This window comes from Mus caroli, chromosome 16 (genome assembly GCF_900094665.2).
Source record: "Mus caroli chromosome 16, CAROLI_EIJ_v1.1, whole genome shotgun sequence".
Taxonomy (NCBI): domain Eukaryota; kingdom Metazoa; phylum Chordata; class Mammalia; order Rodentia; family Muridae; genus Mus; species Mus caroli.
In genome coordinates this window covers 24,911,855-24,930,010 of record NC_034585.1, presented here as the reverse complement: position 1 = coordinate 24,930,010, position 18,156 = coordinate 24,911,855, and positions in this window count along the sequence as shown.

The window sequence follows — 18,156 nt, the reverse complement described above, 5'->3', positions numbered from 1 at the left end:
TGGAGCAGAAGCTGTGTTCCACTCACCAGCAGTCCCAAAATCCTGCGGTGGGGGTCGTGGGTAGCTGGCGGGTGTCAGGCAACCCTGCGCTCCAGCTACCCCGGCACTGATCCGGCTGGATGAGGCCTGTGGCCCTACTCAGGCCGGTTTCTGCTTCCCTAACTCAAAAATATATATTTGAAACATCCAAAGAGAAAAACGTTTTCTCCATTGGCAGGGCAATTAGTGTGACAGCTGATGTCTTAGTCATCTCTGAGGTCAAAATATGATCACTATGTAGGAGTAGAAAAAATAGCTAAACCTATAATTTTGTCCTGGCTACCTGCTGTCTAAAATGTATTACTTACTGAAGCTTGAGACTTAGCACACAGTTACCTTTACACATTTTCTATGGCCTGAAATTTCATAGGTTTTGATTTGAATTGATGGATACTTATCAAAAAATGTTTGAGAGTTTTGCAAGAACTTTCTAGTTCTCAATTGATATTAGATTGGTTCTCTCAGGTCCTTATTATATGGGCAGTTCCACATTTCATTTGACCTGGTAATGATGATCTAAGCGACATTTAGAGAGGAAGAAGGAAGGGGAGGAGAGGATGATGATGATGATGAAGAGGAGGAATAAGAGGAGGGGAAGAATGTGGAGAAGGAGGAGGAGGAAGAAGAGGAGGAAGAGGTAGAGGAAATTGTTTTATCTAATTAACCTTTTGTTGATTGATCCTTCAATAAAAGAAGGGGGAATTTCAACAAAAAACCTAGACTATTTTACATTTGAGCACCATTGTTCCTCAGTTGAAAAAGATAGATATTTCAATCAATGAAACTGAGACACTAATTAATCCAGAGAAAGAAAAAAAGAAATGAAACTGGGAGTCTAACCTCATATGCAAAGTTAACATCTAATGAATTACAAATTTAAATATCAATACCAAAAATATAAAGTTTAGTGAAGACAGTTACTTTATGAACTAAATATAGGAAAGATCCTATGACACAGAAGACACAAACAAATGAATAATGAGGGCTGGAGAGATGGCTCAGCAGATGGGAGAACTAACTGTTCTTCCTGAGTTTCTGAGTTCAGTTCTCAACAACTACATTGTGGCTCACAACCGTGTGTTAAATTTTAAGAAAGTTACTGTGTGGTGTGCTTAACTTGGTAAATTCTGAAATAAAGAAAGCCCAAGGAGTGTAATATATATTGAAGAAAGTAAAAATTTAAATACAATATATACAAAAAGAGAAATAACACAAAACAAAAATAAATATCTTACATCATTCTAAAGTTAGAGTTAACTAGTCACTTTCAGTGTGCTTATGTCTCTTAGTTTTCACATGAAGTCCTAAATCACTAATAGGTATTATTAAGTGAAGAAATACATAAAGGGCAACTGTGGTGGTTTGAAAATGCTTGACCCAGAGAGTGACACTATTAAAAGGTGTGCCCTTCTTAGAATAGGTGTGACCTTGTTGGAGGAAGTTTGTCACTGTGGGGGTGGGCTTTGAGACCCTCCTCCTAGCTGCATAGAAATCAGTCTTCTCCTGGCTGACTTTGGATCAAGATGTGGAACTCTTGGCTTCTTCTCCAGCACCTTGTCTGCCTGCACACTGCCATGCTTTCTGCCATGATGATAATGGACTGAAACTCTGAACCTAAAAGCCTGCCCCAATTAAATGTTGTCCTTATAACAGTTGCCTTGGTCATTGTGTTCTTCACAGCAATGGAAACCCTAAGACAGAAATTGGTACCAGGGACAGGGAGGGGTATTGCTATAATAGGCCTGACCATGCTTTTGTTTGGAGGAATATGGATTTTGGAACTTTGTAAAACAGCAGAATGCTTTAATTGGGTCTGGCAAACAGGTTCAGAGGTTGAGTTCATTATCACCATGGCAGAAAGCATTTCATTGTCCAGGCAGACATGGAGCTGGAGGAGAGGTGAAAGTTATATATCTTAATCCTAAATCAAACAGAAGGCTGACTGCCACAAGGCTAGTGAAGGGTCTCAAAGCCAAACCCCACAGTGGCAAACTTCCTCCAACAAGGCCACGCCTACTGCAACAAGTCCTCACCTCCTAATAGTCCCATTCTTGGGGCCAAGGATACTTCAACAACCACAACAAACAACACAAAGCAAAACAAACAAAAGAAAACAACAACAGCAAAAACAAAATCAACCACCACCATATAAGTATAGAAAGCAATTTTTTCATTAGTCTTGAAAATTCCTGTTTTTTAAGTACTTTCTGCCTGAAAAGTCAGTTGTCTCTGTATTGCACAGTCTATTCTCATTACTCACAATGTCCATGCTTTATCAACTCACTCTAAACACAGGATTAGCAAATCCTGAATTGTTCTTCCTAGGGGACATTTTTCTTCTTCTTCTTCTTCTTCTTCTTCTTCTTCTTCTTCTTCTTCTTCTTCTTCTTCTTCTTCTTCTTCTTCTTCTTCTTTTTTTCTTCTTCTTTTTTTTGTGAGCCTCCAGTCATAACACATTTGTCGTTCAATCAACTAGTCAATTAATCCAGTTGTTTTATTTGCACTTGCATTTAAAAATATCACATTTAATTCATATACTTGATTTTTGACATTTCACTTATGGCTAGCAGCATTAAAATTCATACTTGAGTAAACTTTATTGTACATGTGTTTTTTTCCCACAAACTATGTTACATCCTTCATGTGTTTAGGAATACAAAATAGTACTTTATAGCATCATTTGGGAAGTCATTTAATGGTAAGTTTAGCACCACTCAAAAAAATCACAAGAGATGGAAACCATAGATGGGGCTATTATCAAATTCATAAACTTGTGACTAGAGAGTCATAAGCACAAAGAGACAACCTACTACTAATATTTTACTATGTGCCATGGCTATAAAATGAGCCTGGTGACTTACCACTATATCCACAGAGTTCATAGAGTTGAGCCTCATCAGAGAAACTTCTTCTTGTAGTGGATGACACTTAGCACAGTGGTTCCATTTCTGGTCAACATGCAAAGAGTAAGATTCTGAAAAATGCTCAATTTTAAATAGAATATATGTATCTATTCCTCCCCACTAACTCAGAAAAAGAAAGATCACTAAATCCAGAGCTGGTGGATGACTACAAGAATACAGTGTTTATCAGAGATAGCAGGAGAGTTGTATATAGAACTCAGAAATCATGACAGTATGCATGCGATTAACATATGCTCAAGCCAGAAAAATAATCCTTGTCATGGAGAGAAGTGGGTATGAAGTCCCATGTCCAGATGATGGGATACTGGAAATTGATAGGTTCTGGGAGACAAAGAGTGAGTTTACTTTAAGGATTTTATCCTTGTTAGGTCAACCATGTACTTAGGTAGGTCTCCCACTCAAGAGTTTTTGTGTTACACCAATTTGATTCAGTGGTTTAAATAAATAGATGGGCAGAAATTTAGAAAAATAAAGAGATGGGGCTGGACCTGGCAGGATATGGAGTGTAGACTCTGCTCCAAATATGTTTTATGAAATTCTCAACAACTTAATGAAAATTTTATTTTAAATTTTGATATAATAAAATTTCATGTTCTGAAAGAGCAATGTATTTTTCTAATTAGTATTTTATTAGCAAAATCTTTACATGTAACAAAAGTATGAAAATGGCAATAACTAGATCATGCAATAATATCACTTATCAACAATATGATAGTGAAACACATCAGGGAAAATGCATATTGTGTGATAAGTATGTGCCCATTCTGAACATAGGCAAAAATGTTCAACAACAGATGTTGATCTGAAGGTCACAGGAAATTTTAGAAAGTAGATGGATTCACAAGTGAATGGTTCTTTAAATCAATTACATATGATTCTCAGTTCTTAGATGGCACGCCTATGTGACTCTAGCATTAGTTACAATGTATGTATAGTTGTTAAGACATCAGAGTCATTAATTAGAAAGTTTTTACTTGGCTGACTTCATGTGGAAGCCTGCCTTTCATGTACTAGACATAGCACAGCCAATAATTGCAGCAACAGCCCTGTCTATCCATTTGATATGTTCACTCACAAATGTTTGGCTGTATTCATGCCCAGCCAAACACTTGTAGTCTGTGAACTAGTATCTCTGGAAATGACTCTATCTATATAGGTTGATTGACTGATTAGAACTTCAGTGATTCGAAGAGGCTGAAACACTAGAAATCTAGATCTTTCCTTGGATAACTTTAGCCTATCCAATAGATCTTCCCCCAAGCCAACAAGTCTAACATAATGTAATTAACTGATAAAAAGCCTAACAAACTGAGAATAGGATAGAAACTTCTTGGAATATATCAAGTTAGCAAAATATTAGAATTTTACCAATCAAATTCTAACATTGTTTTCATGTATCATCCATGACCTATAACAGAGTTCTCCCCCATTTTAGTGAATACAATCACCTTACATACCAAAAAATGTATTTGAAAACACTTGATTTATGGCTTTTATGTTGTTACTATGAAAAGTTCCTGAAATTTCTACCTCTGGCACTAACCACAGTGATCTGGTCTGTTCTTTATCAATTAACCATCACCAGATTGTCATACAGATATGCACAGCAGTCAGAATGTTGGAGGCAATTTCTCATTAGATATTACCTCTTCTTAGGTGTGTAAAAGTGACAGACATATTAAACCTATACTCCTGGGCCACTCTACATTGGCTCTACAATAAACTATGTCTTATTCTACTTGTGGAGAGTAATATGATTTTGCATCAACATTGCCTACAACTCCAACCAGAGACTTCTGTAGCAGTCTTAAGTACTCTGCCCATGAAGAAGAGAATCCTGGGAAATTTTATCAGTTCAGATACACCAATCAGTATTTGTCTACCCTGAGCAATTGTTCCTCTGACTATAGTTTTCATCAGGCTGCTGATATTTTGTATTTGTCTTCGTCTTCAACAGAGTCTGCATCAATTGACTTACCTCCAATTGGTGTTGGTCCATGGAAGAAAAGATAATAAGAACACTTTCTCTAAATGTTGGGCTCTTGTAATAGCAAAGAGATCAGTGCACTCCTTTCTTGCTTTTATTTCGACTTATGTTGCTAAGTGTCTATACCAAGACCTTCAGTTCAACTCTTTCCTCTAGCTCAACTGAGCTCCTAAATAATTCCTTCAGAAAATTGATATATCCCTGAATTTTACATATGAGAAAGGACAGATTAGCATGGTTTGTAATCTAGGAAATTTAAGCTTGATAATTGGCTTGCTGTAAATGAAAGTATAGTTTTTCAAATTCCAAATTTAATCTCTTATATGATGTGACAATAGATGTTAAATCAGATGCAAGCACATCATTAGCCACAGGGATTTTATTTCTTAAACTCCTTCAGGTCCTATATTGTGGGATATAATTGCCACCATGCCATCTATGGAGTAAGATCATAGCTGATTATTATCCTAAGTTTAGATCTGTTGTTATGATTTGAAAAGAAAGAAGGAAACAAACAAAAAAACTAAGAAAAGTGCAACTTAGGGGAGAAAGAGATTTATTCATCTTACAATTCCAGATTGTTGAGAGGTCATGATGGTTCCTTGTTTATTGACATGACACACCTAAGAAGAGGAAACTTCTTTTGAGAAATTCCCACCATCACTCTGGTCTGTATATATTTTTACATACTCTTGCTTGCCTATTGATAAGGATGGGCCTAGGTCATTATAGGTACTACCAGCTCTGGTCAAGTACATCTGGGCAGTATAAAGAAGACAGATGAGAATGAGCCTATTAGCAAGTACTACCACTGGACATTGCTGCTGCATTTACTAAGCTCGATGTTTTATGATTGGTCAACATATTACTATGGAGCAGTCATAATGAAGTGACCAAGTCATAAAGAACACATTATGCATTAGCAACTTGTACGACTAATTGTCAGAGGTATCTAATGGTCTGCGTTTATGGTTCATGCTCCATCTCTCAACAGCATATAACCATGGACCTCAAAGAGAATTTGCCGACTACTGACTTAAGAATATTGTATGTGGGATGTCAATGGGTTCTCTCTACTGTATTTCTCCCATGATTCCCAAGGAAGAAAATTATATTAGAAAAAGTTGCCCAGTGGGTATATTTTTTACTAGTTATATTTTTATTTAATAGTAGTTATGGGCTTATAGAAAATTGAAGTAGATCACATTAGAATATTCCTTTTTTCCTCAACTCTCACTTTTCTTGTAGCTTGCCTAGCTGTTAGCACCTATTGTTTCTGAGGTACCTACCTTTCTTACAATAGACAAACTAACATTACCACATTGCTACTAACTAAAGCCCACACTTCTGCTGGAGTTGACTTTGTATTATACATTTCTGTGGGTTTTGACATGTGTTTAATATCATAAACACTTCATCACACTATTTTACCAGATAGTTTCACTATCTTTAAGTCCTCCAGCATTCTCCCTATTAACTACCCCCTTTTGAATCCCTGAGAACTCCATGTCATTTACTATCTGTTTTTACAGAAAAGGTATATAGAATCCTTCACATTATTAAGTTGGAATCAGACTATACATTTAGTTTTTCAGGTTGTCTCCCATTTCTAAGCATTATGTGTCAGGACCCGAGCAGGAGAGAACTGATCTGCCAGATGTTGAGGTGGGCCATTAGGATAATAACCAAAATCACAGCAACTGTCAGGCCTTTAATTTCTACTGCAAGGTACAAGCAGGAGGTTAAACAAGAAAAAAAGCACCAGTTCTCTTGGCGATCTATTTTCCCCATGGAGGAAGGTCAGCTACAACAGGGCAGATGGGAGAGTCATCTTACTGGCAAGGCAGCCCTGAAAAAAAGGCTCCTCCTGCTGTTTTATGGGCCTAGTGGGAAGGATAAAGAAAAGGGAGGGGTGATTGGAAAAATACTGAATATGAAGTCAGAATGGAGATGTTTCTTTGAGATATGACCAATAACGTGGTCTCAACAAAGTCATGGGAAGCCATCTGATGTGCCTAAGAGCAGAGAAGGTGGTTGGGGGCTACTGTTCTATGGTGCATATCAACTCTTGTATATGGAGTGAAGCCTTTTAAGCAAGGCCCTGCCTCATGAAGACTTTGCTGTTGTTTATGTGGTCATGATAGAACTGTTGGAGGGCAGAACAGGAAGGGGATAGTGATAGGACTGTAAGGAAAAAATTAAAGACAACAATTTTTAAAAAGCCACCACCCAACATTCTTTCTTGAACATGAAGTGTCAGTGAGCATTTAGTGTTTGCTACAGCTTTTCTTTATATGAAAACTCACTCCTTTTCATAATTAACTTTCCATTAAACAGGCATACTCATTCAATTGCCTCTTTTTTTAAAATTGGGTATTTATTTCAATTACATTTCCAATGCTATCCCAAAAGTCCCCCACACACTCCCCTACCCACACCCCTACCCACCCACTCCCACTTCTTGGCTCTGGCTTTCCCCTGTACTGAGGCATATAAAGTTTGCACGACCAATGGGCCTCTCTTTCCACTGATGGCCGACTAGGCCATCTTCTGATTCATATGCAGCTAGAGACATGAGCTCCAGGTGGGGTATTGGTTAGTTCATATTGTTGTTCCACCTATAGGATTAAAAGCAACCTGGCTTCTCCTTTTTTGGAAACTGAATACAGATATTTTAAACAGTCCTATGGAGGTTTGTGTGTGGGCATATGTTTTAAACACGTTTACACAAATATGTAGGAAGAAAATTGTAAAATCATACATTATAACTGTTTAAGTTGTAAGAAATGGCCATAGAAGTCTGTTAAGGTTTAGTCTTGTTATTCATTGTAATGCTAAGTGTGGGTTCCCAATACCTAGAGTCTACACTAGACCTGTGACCCTGCCCCCAAGTTATTTCTGATTGGTAAAGATGCCAGCAGCCAATGGGTAGAAGAGACATGGGGGTTTAGGCTTCCTGGGCTAGGGATCAGAAGAGAACCACGAAGAAAAAAAAGAAGGTAGAGGAGGGAGAGAAACTGCCAGGGATTAGGTAAGCCATAAAAATGTGACTCGGAGAGCTGGCCAAAAATAGTTAAGGGCAGCCCAGATGAAGCATAATAAATAATAACTACGGGTTATCAATAAGAAAGTAGATTCTAATAACAGAGAGGGTAGGTAACTGCTCAGCTCTTGTGCTGTTTAAGACTTATTATAGATGTTGTAATTATAAGTGGAAAAGACATGTATAGCCTTTATGTGTGTTTGTGTGTTTTTTATCCAGGACACAAATGTTCTAAGGCAGGGTACACACCAAGGGATGGGACTAAATAATTTCTACAACAGGATTTTTCAAAGTGGCCACACTCTTCAGCCTCTGCACCAGCTCTGTGTGAGAGTTTCTGTAGCAGTGCATGCTGGCTGTTACATGAAAGTGGCAGTGACTTGATTTTCAGATATTTGAAAGGTTGTCATGATTTTAATAAGAATTTAGTAATAAGATAACATTGAATATCTTTTCACATAGTTATTGGACATATAGATATTTTCTTTGGCAAAGTATGCATGGACCATTTTCTTTTATCTGATACATTTTGCAATGGTTTTCGCTCTTTCTATGCCTTGTCTTTTTAAAGCATCTTTCACAGGGATGAAGGTTTAAAACTCATAAAATTTAGATTTTGTATTGAGTTAAATTTACATATTTTGGTTAATTTTTGCATAGGCCCATTTCAAGATTGTGTGCTTGCATATGGATTTCTGTTTTCTCGGCACCAACTATTGAAAAAGTCTATTTTTATTCATTGAATTATCTTTTTTGCTTTAGTCAAATATTACTTCAACAAATTGTATTTATATACTTAGGAAAATATGCACATGTATCTTCATGTACACACACATATATACAAACATATGTAACAAAAAAATTAGAGGTCATGAATTTGAGAAACCAAACTTATGGGGACTATAAATTTACCTCCCATAAGCAGAATGTTTCTCCCCACACTACTATCCTGCAAGAGCATTAGAATGACCTTTAAATGATTCAGTTGTGGTACCAGGTATGGGATATACTTAGTAGTCCTTGAGTTACATCCATCCTCCTTGTAACAGGCGTCTAACTAAAAACTTATTTATAAGCAGTTTCTCATTCAGGATTCAGGGCATCAAGGGCTAACAAGTGAATGGTTATAATGAATGTTCTGTGAGGCAGTAATAAATTCTGGCCATCCGGTCAGTGTAACTGTGGACTCTACTGCTTGAAAAGTCTTTGTTTTTTAAGACAGAGGATAGACAAAACCTCTAGCAGAAAACATTTCAGTTGCTTATACTAACAAAGAGAAGATAACTCCCCTTGCCCAGTTTGTGCTTACATTACAAGGAAATCTATGGGGAGAAGATACCTGTGAAATTTGGGGTAATTAATCCTGAATACCGAAGGGAAATTGAACTGCTGTTAACAGTGAGGGTAAAGATGGATACACATGAATGCAGGATGGCCCCTGAGCTTCTAGTCATTATTCATGTAACCTTGTGATTAAAGTCAATCAAAAACTACAACAACCTGATAAAGGAGGAAGAGTCTATGGTTAAATCGTTCTGGAAATTAAAGTTTTGTTACTAAATCACAAAAGGGACAAGACTATCCCAGACATTAACTGAAGGAAGATAGTAAATAGTAGAAGAAAGCAGTTATGATCACGTTATGGCATATGACAATTTGTGCAGACAAAGATAATGATGGAGTTGAGCTTCTGCATTTTTTTTCTTTATGGTTTTAGATGGAGTCTCATATAGCCATTGCTGACCTAGAAGAGGCTATTTAGCTAAGAATGATTTTGAGAAAGACTTAAAAAGCTGTAGACTTTTCCAAGACAAATGATGATTTAATGATCATAAACACTCAACAGGAAGCCATAAACCAAAGATAAAATTATTAATGTTTCCTTAACAGTTCAAATGCTCACACTACCCAAGCACTAGCCTGGAATCCTTATGTGATGCTATTTTGATCATTATTTCTCATTAGTTGTTTTCTTCTTAGTAAGAAACCTGCTACATAGATATGGTACATTATGATTTTGAATCAATTCTATACTATACTTCATTACAATTACCTGCTTGCAATGAAGAAAGATAAGCCCATTATTATTTTACGATAAATAGCAAATGATTAAAATTCTTCTTTCTCCCTATCTACAATCCATCTTAGAGGGACTACTTTCCATGATTCTAGCCCCTCCAAGAGTTATCAAAATGCCTGAAAGAAGATCCTGTATTTGTAACACTTGATTCCAGCCTTGGAGACAAAAGCAAAGACCTAGGAGAAGTCCAAAAGATACTTGCTCTTGAGAACCCATCAAGAAATTATAGTGAATATTCATTTTATGAACTTTTGTCCTTAGACCCAAAGGTAAGTATACATCGTCCTCACCCCTCATTAAGGAAACTCGTCTTTATAAGTGACAAAGACTACTACCGAAATCCACAATCAATCAAAATTCGGAATCATGAAGCTCTATTCCAGTGGATACATCTCCAAAATACTGTTCTTCCCAAGGCTCAGAGAAAATTGTGGGAGAGGAGGAAGAATGATTGTGAGGACTAGAGAATTAGAGAGGTTGTCGTGAGAACATATCCCCTCGAAATTCTCATAAAATCTCACCAATATTATTGCCTAAACAGTGAACATGTTTAAGTAGACTACAAAAATCACATGAGACCTCAACTCTACACAAAGAATTAGAAGTAACAGAGAAAACTGGGAGCAGGAGAAGTAATTGTCTTTAGGACAGAGCACACCAATTTGTTGTCTAATGCTAAATGGTCAAGCCCTGAAAACATACATATAAGTAACATATGGACTGAGCAGGTTACATTTCAGAATGCACATGCATGCACATATACATATATACATGCATTAACAATTAGCAAAAAAGAAGGCCATGAATTTGAAGGGAGTAGATAGAGGTATATGGGAGAGTGTGGAGGGCAGAAAGGGAAGAGAGAAATGTTGAATTTATGTTATAGTTTTAAGAAGCCCCTCTTCTGATTTCTGGAGTAGAGCCTTAATACTAATAACTCCCACCTTTACTTCCCCATGCTATTTTTATCTAGGAGCTAGTCAAGACTCCCATCCCTCTCTAAAACTCTCTCTCTCATGTAAATTTAACCATTGATTCATTTTGAGGTCCCCTCAATATGGACATGCATATTAAAGGGTATTCCAATTGCTAACCCAGTTACCCAGCATTATCGTTCCTCCAATGCCAGTAAGAGTCACCTCTTCAGAGGGGTGATGCTAAGGACAGGAGACAGAAAAGAGGCAGGCAATTAGAGATAAGGTCCTTTCTTTTATTATTATTGTTATTTTTAAATCAAGGCTGCAACATTTTTCCTTCACAGGGATTTCAATACAACTGCAGTGTTATACTCTCTGAAGAGGTAATACTGATGTCCTTTAGGAAGTAGGGCAGGGATTAAAGTTTTTACACTTTCAACATTTCTGTCCATCATCTAGACAAGTACTGAGGACATTTTCAGCTAGTAAAGAGAAAAAAAATTTACTTCTGGGTAGAGATTTAATACAGTCTCTTCCCTTGAGAGTAATTCATGTTAGGTCAGGTAATTACCTGGTCAGTAGGCTATTCCTCAATAAGAAAGGTGGATGTTCTGGTTTCTGAGGAAAATATGTAATAAAAATATAAAAAAAAAAAAAAAAAAGAAATGGGAACAAAACACCCATGGAAGGAGTTACAGAGACAAAATTTGGAGCTGTGACGAAGGGATGGACCATCTAATGATTGCCATATGCAGGGATCCATCCCATAATCAGCTTCCAAACGCTGACACCATTGCATACACTAGCAAGATTTTGCTGGAAGGACCCAGATGTAGCTGTCTCTTGTGAGACTGTGCCGGGGCCTAGCAAACACAGAGGTGGATGATCACAGTCAGCTATTGGATGGATCACACGGCCCCCAATGGAGGAGCTAGAGAAGTTACCCAGGGAGCTGAAGGGAACTGCAACCCTATAGGTGGAACGACAGTGTGAACTGACCAGTACCCCGGAGCTCTTGTCTCTAGTTGCATATGTATCAAAAGATGGCCTAGTAAGCCATCACTGCAAAGAGAGGCCCATTGGACTTGCAGACTTTATGTGCCCCAGTGCAGGGGAACCCCAGGGCCAAAAAGGGGGAGTGGGTGGGTAGGGGATTGGGGGGTGGGTATGGGGGACTTTTGGGATAGCATTGAAAATGTAAACGAGGAAAATACCTAAAAAAAAAAAAAAAAAAAAAAAAAAAAAAGAAAGGTGGATGTTAAGCCAAATTGGACAAATGATTGGACCTTTAGTAAGATAATGTTCTTTTCATTCCCAGCATTCCCATAATCTAGTTTAGTTACTCCAGAACCACCATGATGTTCTGTTGGTATCTTTCTGGGTGAGGAATCAGAGAGATGTTTTTGTTTTCATTTCATTTGGGTTTTAGTCTTCTCTTCTGTCTTTTCATCTGAGATTCTGGCCAGAGCATATGTGTGCTTTCTCTAGCACTTTGCGTATTTGCATGTTTTCTCTAAAGCTCTCCTCTCCATGGTATGGCTGATTGTCTGCCACATGACTGACCTCAATGCCAGTTTAACTCAGCAGGCTTGGCTTTCCCCCCTTTCTTTGCTCAGCCTTCCTCCTCTAAGCAGAGGCTGAAATTTATAGCTTGCTTATCTTGGGCTTTTTCTTTATAATGCAATTGTCTTCATGCTCACAGGGGAAAAATGACTTTGCATCTTTACAACTCATGCCTCTGTTTTCCAAGTACTGAGATCACAAGCTTGTGGACTCCATCTGGTGAACCTGTGTGTTTTTTCAATACGAATACATTTGAGCATGTCAATTCTCTTTCTCTTTTTCTAGTTTGTTATCACTTAATGAAGACATATCCATGAGAGTTAAGTTTTTATCCCATGACTTAATATAGAACACATCCAAGGGGAGCATGATTTCTTTAAAAGAAGCAAGGATGTCATCTGATAGGTAAAGGTCATATTTTTGCTCTAACAAGGAGAGAATGGCATACTTTGGGTGTATGAATGCAGAGGACATGATGGTTAGTCAGGGAAGGGACTTTTCTATTGTCTTTATTTTTAAATTCAATTAAATATACTGTGCAAGGATGAATATGGATGCCAAATAGGTAAGAAGTGATCTATGGGAGACATTGACTGGGTCATCTTCACAGAGACAGAATTAGACTTCCCAGAATTTCTTTCCCTGCATTGTTCTAAATTTGAATGGGCCAAGAAACAAAAAGGACATTTTACATGAATTTAGAGATGCAAATAGGCCACATGGTTATATTACTTCATACTCCAAAGGTCAGTACACCTTTATTGTATATGACTTGTACCCTTTGTAAGCTACGTTCTTAGCACTTACCAATAAACTGATTTCATTTGCCAGAAATGGGGAAGGTCTCTGTGGTTTTAAAAACTTATTTTATACTCTCTATTTGAATACAGCCTTTAAAAAGTCTACATCTTTCTGAGTAAGGATTTTGGGAGGGAACCTACAGATTTATTATTCTATCATCTTGTCAGAAAGTAATATTTTTTTCTAGTATAAACTCTGTGACATTTAAGTTTTTTAATGTCTTGAAACTTTTAAAATATTTCCTGCCTCACTTCACTAAGGTTAGTAGTAGTGCTGATCAACTATCAGATCAATAAATAATCAAGTGAAAAAAATCAGAAAAGTCAAGGTTTTGAAATGTAAAATACAGCTGAACTTTTGTCACAGTCATGGAAAACAGACTATTTTGTAGTAGCTCTTTGTTTCCTTGAATCTGGAAGGTAGAGGGAGGGTGTTAAATTAATGTTAAGTAACAAAATGCCACAGTGTCAATTGCCTTACAAAGAACAAAGGTGACTCATGTAATATAGAATAATATGCTACAAAGAGCTTCATTTAAGAACACTGGGACTCATAGTTTCAGCTGTATATGCAGCAGAGGATGGCCTAGGCAGACATCAATGGGAGGAGAGGCCCTTGGTCCTATGAAGGCTCTATGCCTCAGTGTGGGGGAATGCCAGGGCCAGGAAGTCGGAGTAGGTGGGTTGGTGAGCAGTGGCAGGGTGGAGGGGATAGTGATAGGGTGTTTTTTGGAGGGGAAATCAGGAAAGGGGATAACATTTGAAATGTAAATTAAGAAAATATCCAATAAAGAAAAAGAACATTGGAATGCTGTGACTATGTCTCTGCTACTCAGTAAAATCATCTCCCTCAGAACTATCTTTTCTATGGGAATTAAAACTGCATCTCTATCTTCCTTTAAAATATGAATTTATAGGTATTGTCTCAAAATCTAGGCTCTTGTAAGATGGACATGCTCCAAGAAAACCGAGTAGCTCCTATGAAGGCCTGTTACATGGCACTCCGGCAGTGAAAGAATCATCCAACCATTTTTTATTTCAAACTTTCCATTTTTTATTATAAAAGATTATTCCATAATTTTTAAAGCAATTGAATTCTACTTCTCTTTCTTCTTTCCCAATAGTTGACAGTTTTCTTTTTAAGTTTTTCATTTTTTTTTAACCCAAGCTTAGACAATATGAACCTCTGTATTGCTGACTAGTGTATTCATCACGAAGTTGGCAATGCAAGAGCTGGCTTGCTATAAATCCACCTTGCAATCTTAAGGTATTTGCAAACAAATCTTCCCATTCTTTTACTAGTTCTCATTCTTCCAAGGGTTTTCCTAGTTCAAACATTCTACAGAGGTCAAGGCTCTGTTTTCCTGTAACCTTAAGGCTGCTATCTGTGCTCCGAAGACAGTTACCCTTTTCCTCACAGTTAGCAATTTTATCTCTTCAAGAAATTAACTCTGAAAACTATATTTGAGCTTACATTGTCCCGCCAAATAGCCTTTTAAACATAAAATGAATGAGAATTACATTGCAATGAGATACAGTTTGCTTCTGCCTGTTGGATGAGCAGTTGTGTTTCCCTATGCTGCATTTAAGAAATAAAGTCCTGGGAATGACTGATCTCAGTGGAGCTCTCATAGTTATCAATTTCTTCATTCCCTCTCACCTTTAAACCCAAACTGTCCTCCAGCAGCCCAAGAGGTGAACTGGCAGAGAGATGAACTTCTTTATAGGATGATAATACAGAGGCTCTCAGAAGGACTTATCTGGTAAAGCAGAAATGCCTAGACACCAGATCAAATGAAGATTTCCGGGAGTTGAAATTTTATTCCTTCTCCCAGGTGCCGCAGAGAGAAAGACTTGGCAAACTGCAAATGAGTGTTCAACTATTCAGTTACTATGATTGATGTACTATTTCTACCCTTTTTCCTCCTACATATACATACATAAATATGTGTGTATATGTGTGTGTACACTGTTAAACCTTCTTTCCTTATGCATCAACAAGCAAATTGTACATTTTCAGTTATAGATCCATTACTAAAACTGGAGACCATGGTATGTGTAAATGCTGCTGCTGCCTCTTTCTAAAAGAAATGTAAAAATCCATTAGGTGACTCAGCACACTACGTTCAAGAGAGACCCTTTTGTGAAAGGCTGCGTGCATCACCCAGTATATGTATTTGTAAGAGTTACAGACTAGTATGTGATTTTCTTAGGAATTTTAATGGACTATAAAAAGGAGAAGTGTAAGTAGTATCTGAGTATTAATGAAGGAAACAAATTAAAAGTGAGCTCCTTCTGAATTGCAACTGGCACAGTAACCATGGGCACATTCAGCTGCAGAAAAAAATTCTGTGTTTTTTAAAATGAAGATCTAAACTGCCCAGCAAATCCCATGCTAAATCCTGTCCTTAGCTTGGCATTTACTGCTGGGCTTGCCATAGGCAAAATGGTATTCTCTCCTATAGAGAACAAGGCTAGCACTCAGCTGGAAATAATCAAAGACAGAAACCTTGTCTTTGCAGAGTAAGTGAGAATCAAGAAATCAAGAATACTTCAAAGAGATACTGTGGATCAACACAACAGACCATGTCTTTCATTGAGTTTTAATCTTTTATCCCTCAAGGCTGGGTACTTAAATTGTATCTAATAATTGGAAGAGAATTTGCATTTATAAAGCTACTTAGCATGTAGTTTAGAAAAATAAAACTCTTGTTTTCACACACAAAAAAGTAATTAACTGATTTCTCTGGTTTCAACTGTAGACTGAATATAATATAATTGTAAATTTTTATTTCATAACCGCACTGGTTATGCTCCTATTGTGTCTTCTCACCTTATTTCACCATCTGTAGCTTTGAACAAGTTATTATGTCATTAAAAACTTTGGGATAATGGGGCAAACTCTAGTCAGTAACCTTGGGAGCAAGTGCAGAGCTATAGAATCTGTTTATACGACCCAAAAAGCCAATCCTTGGAGCACAGTTCAAGAACTTCCACTGTACTTATCCCCCTTTTCTGCAAGATGATAAATCAACCTCCAAAGTCAGGTGAATGTGCCATGCCAAGCAATCTTAAGGAAGTCTTGTGTCAAGGGCAGGACTCCAAGAATTATGTGATAATAAAAGAAAAAAATGCTAATTTACAGTGTAGAAAATGCAGTAATAGAAAGGCGGTGAGAACATTCAGGGTTTCATATGAATACAATTGATGTTATTTATAGTTTGGTAATTTCTAAAATTCAGCCTCACTTAATGTCACCGGATTTGTCAGCTTCATTATTATCAGTATTCCATTTTAAAGATCACAGAATAAATTCAGAGATGAAAACGTGTTGCAGAATAACCCAGCAAGCAATTAATGAAATTAGAATTCTAAGGAAAGATCTCTGATTCCAAAGAATATACTTCCTCTCCTACCATGCTAATTTTTTTTTTTTAGATCCAGTTAAGTCATAATTAAATCCTGTTCCTCTTCTTTCTAAAATGTAAAGTCGTTGGATTGAGTTATACATGTTTTGAATTTTATGTTTCTCATTCTTAATTCTTCACAAGCCTACCACATGTATGGCTTATGCTTAGTTATATATTTATTGATTTTTCCAAATTTGATTTGACTCAAAGTATCTGACTCAATCCTTGCTTAGGAGAGTGCAGGCATAAACTAATTTGGGGAATCCCTTATAATACAGTACACATTAAAAACATCCACATAATATAGACATTAGAATTTCAATTCAGTGGGGAATCTAAGATGATATTTTAATTTTACTGTAGATGGTGTCATTAATATTCAGAAGATTAAATTAATAACTGAGAGAATATTTCTGACAATGTATTCCACCTCATTCACCTGCTGGACTTCTCCTAGACTTTTGGGGATTATGTACGTTGATTTTTAGTTTTAAAGAACAATGTAAATATTAGCCAAGGTATGATCAAGGATCAGCATTAAATGTATCCAGCAAATCTTTCTCTAAAACCTGCTTACTGCTAATTCTGTTAGGCATTTTTCAATGTGATGGATATATTTCAATAAGAGCTTGAAATTCATTTTCTTCCTTTTGGAGAGTCCTTTTTAACAATGATAGACATTGATACTGAAATCCATATGTATGTTATGTAATTACTTTGAGTTCAATGGAGATAGAGATAGAGATAGATGTGGGTCTCAGAAGAATGAGGGGGGAAAGTCCCATTTTATAAAGGTAAAATATGATCAGAAGCTAGTGATGGAAAAAAACAACAACTTATAGTCATTCATAGATAGGATTTTATGGTAGAGGAAAAGGTGCTGATCCCCATGGTAAGAAGAACAAAGGGTCAACAATGTTAGCAGAGGAAAGAGTTATAGGTGATATGAGCCAAATTTGGGGACTAGAAATGGCCAGGATAACAAAAATCCATTTACAATGCCTTTAGATTTTTACGTTTTGTTTTAATGACTTGATAGTTAACATTCTGCACTTGTGATCAATCAAATGTAAGATATATTGGCAGCATCTTTTTGATGATTTTCCTCATTGTTAAGTGCTTAGAAAGTATACAGTTAATCTTCACAAACACCAGGTCAAGCCAATTCTGTTAAGCAAACCAAATTTATTTCTCACAAATATGCAGGCTACAAGTCTATGCTTGGGCACAAATATCAAATTTTGATGTTCTCTCCGTCTCTGTCTCTCTGTCTCTCTGTCTCTCTGTCTCTCTGTCTCTCTGTCTCTCTGTCTCACTGTCTCTCTGTCTCTCTGTCTCTGTCTGTCTCTGTCTGTCTCTGTCTGTCTCTGTCTGTCTCTGTCTGTCTCTGTCT